Genomic DNA, 5561 nt, shown 5'->3' with positions numbered 1-5561 from the left:
CTCAGAGGGAACTTGCAAATAATTTTACAGCTATACGCACTAGAACCTAGATTTAAATCTAAACTCTTAATCTCAATGTTATACTACATCATAACACTTATTACATTGTGCTTTCTGTTATAAATATTAATAACTTGTCAATCTTCCTTACTAGATTTCAAATCTCTTGAGAACAAAAATATGTCATTCTTCTGTGTTCCTAATCACGTCCCATTTACTGCTTTCCTTGAACCTAGTATGTACAAAAAAAAAAAAAAGCATAATATCAAGGAAGCTTATTTTTAAATTCTTAGTTTCATTTTATTCTAGGATGATCAGGGCATATTCTTAAGAATATATACATAGCTAGCTAGCTAGCTAGAGAAATGTAGAGGTGATTCTATGGCAATTCTGTAGCATAATATTTTTACTATGCTGTTGAATATCCTCGAGTTGCACGTTTTGTGATGCCTTTAGAAGTCGTTTCAGAATTTCCTTCTTTAGACGAAGCAGTCCAACTCTAGACTTACATCAATGTTTTTACCAAACAAATTCCACTACCTGTATTGATTTGTGCTTCTGATCTTATTTATCTGTCAGCTAACTGTTCATTATATCTTTACATTTATATTTAAATTGAATTATTATACAGTGCAAGGCCATTGATTTATAAATAAAAGAATCAATAATATAACCTAATTTCATTTCTTTTACTGCCCTTATCTTAGGGTGAATGGGCTTTACATTTTTTCTGAATTATCAGTGTATTAAATTCATGTTAATCCATAGCTTTAAAAAAAAAAAAAAAGGATTATTAGTATCTACCAAGCTGTCTGTGGAAACCCTGGTGGTGTAGTGGTTAAGTTCTATGGCTTAACTGCAACCAAAAGGTCTGCAGTTAGAATCCGCCAGGCGCTCCTTGGAAACTCTACAGGGCAGTTCTACTCTGTCCTATAGGGTCGCTATGAGTCGGAGTCGACTCGACGGCAGTGGGTTTGGTTTGGTTTGAAGCTGTGACCGTAATGTCGAATAAGTACAGGAGAATGACTTGTGTGAATGACAATTCAGGTTAAATGAACACAAAAAGCCTAACACATTATAGGAAAAAAATCTTTTGGATTTTGATGCTGTCTTTGCCATATAAAAATAAATTTTGTGCCAGAAAATTATTCTCTTATCAAAGTTTGTATTTTGCAAATGGAAAATAAGCTGACAAAATCAATCTTTAAAAATATCTGTGAGGACAAAATTTTTGACAAATTTCATTTTATAACTGCCTGTCGACAGTATGTAAATATGTTGTTGTTGTTGTTAGGTGCCGTGGAGTCCGTTCCAACTCATGCAACCTTATGCACAACAGAACGAAACACTGCCGGGTCCTGAGCCATCCTCACAATTGATGAAGTAAAAGAACTGAAGATTTCAAAGGGCTTCTCTAGAAGACAAAATAAAGGTGTAAAAAATATATATATATATATACACATGAATGTTGTTTTCACAGGTAGAGTTCCATAGGATTAAGACCCTGAGGAAAAAATAAATCCACCCAAAGGGAAAGAAGGAGGCAAACTTTAGTAGAGGAAGAAGTTTGGCTGCCATGTTGGCTCAACAGACGCATCAGCCAATCCCACAGCGAGCTCTGTAACTGGAATTGATTGTCTTCAGAATTGACCTGAGTTGGGAAAGAAGGGCCAGGCCTCTATGCCTGTGCTTCATCACGAACTAGTCTGTATTTCCCTCAATCTGATGCCCTCTGTCCCATATTTTCCAGAGAAAAACCAAAAAATTAAGTTCCAGTATTTGTATAGATTTTTCTTATTTTCAAAAAGTTTTTCTCTGGGAATTTTATTGGGATTTGGGGGGAGGGGAAGGAAGGGAAGTAAAAAATATCAACTCAAGAGCCAAATTGAAATGGGTATGTTTTTTCTTTTTGAAGTTGAATTCCTCCTGTAACCTGGGGCAAGAACTATTCTTTCTCTTCTCACTCTCTTTATAAAATTAGGAGTCTATCTCTTCTACTCTCCACAGAGATATAAAAATTACCTATTTCATATTTCAAAAGATGTTTTTAATTATTTAAATAGTCATTACTAATACAAATATAAACTATTGATTTATTAAGAAATTGGTGTGTGCGTTGGGGACACATGTGTGTTCATTGCACACACAGGTTGCCTTAAAGGCTGCCTCCAGATTCTGGGTACCTGTTAGAATACTGGGATGAGAATTCCACCCCGGGGTACCAACCACTCTATGGGTGTTGTATCAATTTATCTTGACCAAGTCACACACATAAGACACATACATAGTGCTGGCAATATAGAAAGCCATTTTAACTACTCACAAACAACAGTGTACAACAGGAAAAGTTTCATCACAAACGGTCCTCCCTGGCTCAAAAGCTGTCCGGGCAGGTTGTCCTGGAACAATCTCTTTCAAAAATTGGAAGTCAACAGATAAGATCTATTTTTTTTATTAATAGACAAATAATACATTTTAAAAGAGTGATATAAGTATGGAGAAAAAATGCCAAATAAAAGAGCTGCAGTATTTGAGTGTTCTTACTGTAGAACAGAACTTGGGGAAGATGGGAGTGGTGGCTGGACTGCTGGTTTTCAGTATAAACCTTAAAGTGTAATCTGTCTTTTTAAATGATGCACACATATCAACCTTGATAAAAATAAAATAAAATAAAACTTGTAAGTACCGGTAACCTGTCGCTGTCGAGTTGATTCCAAACCACAGCAATCTTACAGGACAAAGTAGAACTGTCCCATGGGATTTCCAAGGAGCAGCCGGTAGATTCGAACTGCTGACTTTTTGGTTAGCAGCTGGGTTCTTAAGCACTGTGCCGCCAGGGCTCCACTTATAAGTACAATTCTATAAAAATAAGATACTGCTCTTCATAATTCAAGAAATTTTACAAAGAAGATTTAAAAATGAACAGAGGGTATCAGCAATTAAAACATTTAGGTTAAAAGTTTATGTGCCAAAGCATATGTATGCAATGACTAAGCCAGCTGAGGTCATTATTTTTTTAATTAGTCTGACAAGACTAAAGAGCAAGCAAAACAACATAATTAAAGGGCAAATGTGAGGATTCTCTCTTCAATAATTGTCCAATTCTGTGGTTACTTTGGGAACTGCTAATTAGTTTTGGTCTGGTCTCTAAAGACCAGTACTAGAGAACACTGTATAAATTTAATTATATGAGCATATAAAAGATATCTGTATTTCTGAAGTTGTGAAATCATTTTTGAACACTAATGACGGACGCATCCCACTGCAGTTATTTTTTTCTCATTTTTTATTTAGAAAGTTCAATGGAACAACATGGTATCACAGTTTAGACATATTTTAATCTCACTATAATTTAACATGTAAAATCTAGTCATTTTTGATTTTTGACAATGAAATTTATAAAAATAATTTTACATTTATAAAATGAATCATTATTTCACAATAAATTATTCATTTTTATTACCTGAAAAATGGTTTGTACTATATAAAAGCAATAACTTCCCTTATAGATATATTGAAAATATGTTGAAAACATCAATTCCTCTTTGTCCAGCATTTTTGGCAGTTCAGTATATAAATATATTATAAATTCCCTGGCCATAGTTATTAAAACAAAATCATTAGTAATAATTTCTAAAACATAGCTGTTTAGTAAATACATGTGGGTAAATTACAGAATGCACTACAAATGAATTTTATGTTTTAAACTTTAAAGGTATATTTTCATGTCGTAAGAAAACAACCCAAAAAGGTAAACAGAAGTCTACAAAAGATATCTGTCTTTATAATAATCGAAAACAACCTTATTCATGAAGTACAGTGAATTTTCAAACAATTTGAGTTAAAAAAAAAAAAAAAGACTCCTCTCTCTGAGACAAAATTTACATTTCACAAGGATACTAGCTCTTGAGGAAATTTTACTGATACTATTAAATCAATGATCACTTCTAGGTAATAACTTTTCTACTTTAAGAGTTCAATTTCACTTTAAGAGCCAATGAGTTAGTTAACATTAACAGAGTCCCCCCTTTTTTTGTAGGGTAACTGGGGATTATAAAATCTTAATCTGAGAAATTTTGAACTGTCTTGAAAAAAATATTTAATTCAGTATCTAAAATTACAGCTTCGTGATACTCTTTTTTTATATTCAACTGATAATTACTGAACCTGTTTTCTCCTGGTTCAGCAAGAATTGTGAGAGAGTGAGAGAGGCCACTCTGCCATGAGACAGCCCATCGTTAACCGTTTTAAAATAAGCTCCAGCCTTAGATGGTGTCAAATAGTTCAGGTCTCCAATGAACTGAACTCCTCAGTCTGGAATTATACATTTAGTGTATTGCTGGGCTGCTGGATTTTTTTTTTCTTTAAATATGGTAAGTCACTAATTTGAAATTGTTTTTATCATCTCTTAAGCAGTATATCCTCTTTTTTTTTAATTTTTATTTTCTTAAAAGCTTTTTTAGGATGAGACTTTCGAAAACTGGTTTCTTATTCATGCTGAAACAATTTTACCCTTATCACTTAAGTATAAATATATGTTATAGGTAACATGATAAATAGTATTCAATCATCACTCAGTTACAAATATTTAAAAACCACAGTAAAAAGTCCACATTTTTTTCATTCTGCACTAACAATTTACTCTCATTTAAGTCAACTAGACCTCAGTTTGAATGTAGCTCTCCACTCTTCAGGTTTATGGACTTAAGCTAAAGGTCTGTTTATTTAAAAAAGAGTGATAATACTATCTCTCTTACAAGGTTGTTGTGAAGATTAAATGAGGCAATAAGTGTGGTAGATGACTAATTGTTTCTCAATACTGGTTCTCCCAGAGTTGTACAATCTTAGCTGGCACAGGTTTTCCAACTAAAGAGTGCTCTCCCAGCTTCCCTGGGAGCCAGATGTGGGCTTGTGCTAAATTCAAGTGAGTGGGGTGTCTATGTTGTTTCAAGAGAGTAAAATAAATACCTCTCTTGTTGAAGCCACCGTTTTAGGGGCTTCTTTGTTACTGTAGTTTATCCTGTATCCTAACTGATAAAACATATTAAGATTCTAGCATTGTTCCTCAAATACAGTCAGATCTCAAGAAATACTCAGTCATCCTTGGAATGGCTCTGTATAGTTTTCTAAACATAAGATAGGTATATTTAACTGCAACCAAGAGATGCATCTTGGTCACAGAACGCTCATAGAACTGATTCATTTGCAAAGAAATACGCCCTATTCTACAGCAACTACTTTATTTTTCTAATCTGCAAGTTTATAATTTGTAAGAACTTGGTTCATTTTATACTAACCTGGAATTTCTCATTTACTATTCTCCGTCAAAAAAGGACACTTAGTTCTGCATCACACCATGATAAAGCAAGTATTTACAGATTTAAATTAACATTAACAAATAAAAGTAGTACATAAGATTCAACTGGTTCAAACACAGTGCAAAGGCAGCGAGGAAAACACAGTATATAAACATATCCAAATTCAGATATACATTGGTTTTATCAGTAGGTTTTAAATGACAGCAACAAAAAGAACAACAAAAATGAGCACATAAACCAGAA

This window comes from Loxodonta africana, chromosome 14 (genome assembly GCF_030014295.1).
Source record: "Loxodonta africana isolate mLoxAfr1 chromosome 14, mLoxAfr1.hap2, whole genome shotgun sequence".
NCBI lineage: Eukaryota > Metazoa > Chordata > Mammalia > Proboscidea > Elephantidae > Loxodonta > Loxodonta africana.
Note: the sequence above shows the minus strand (reverse complement) of the source record.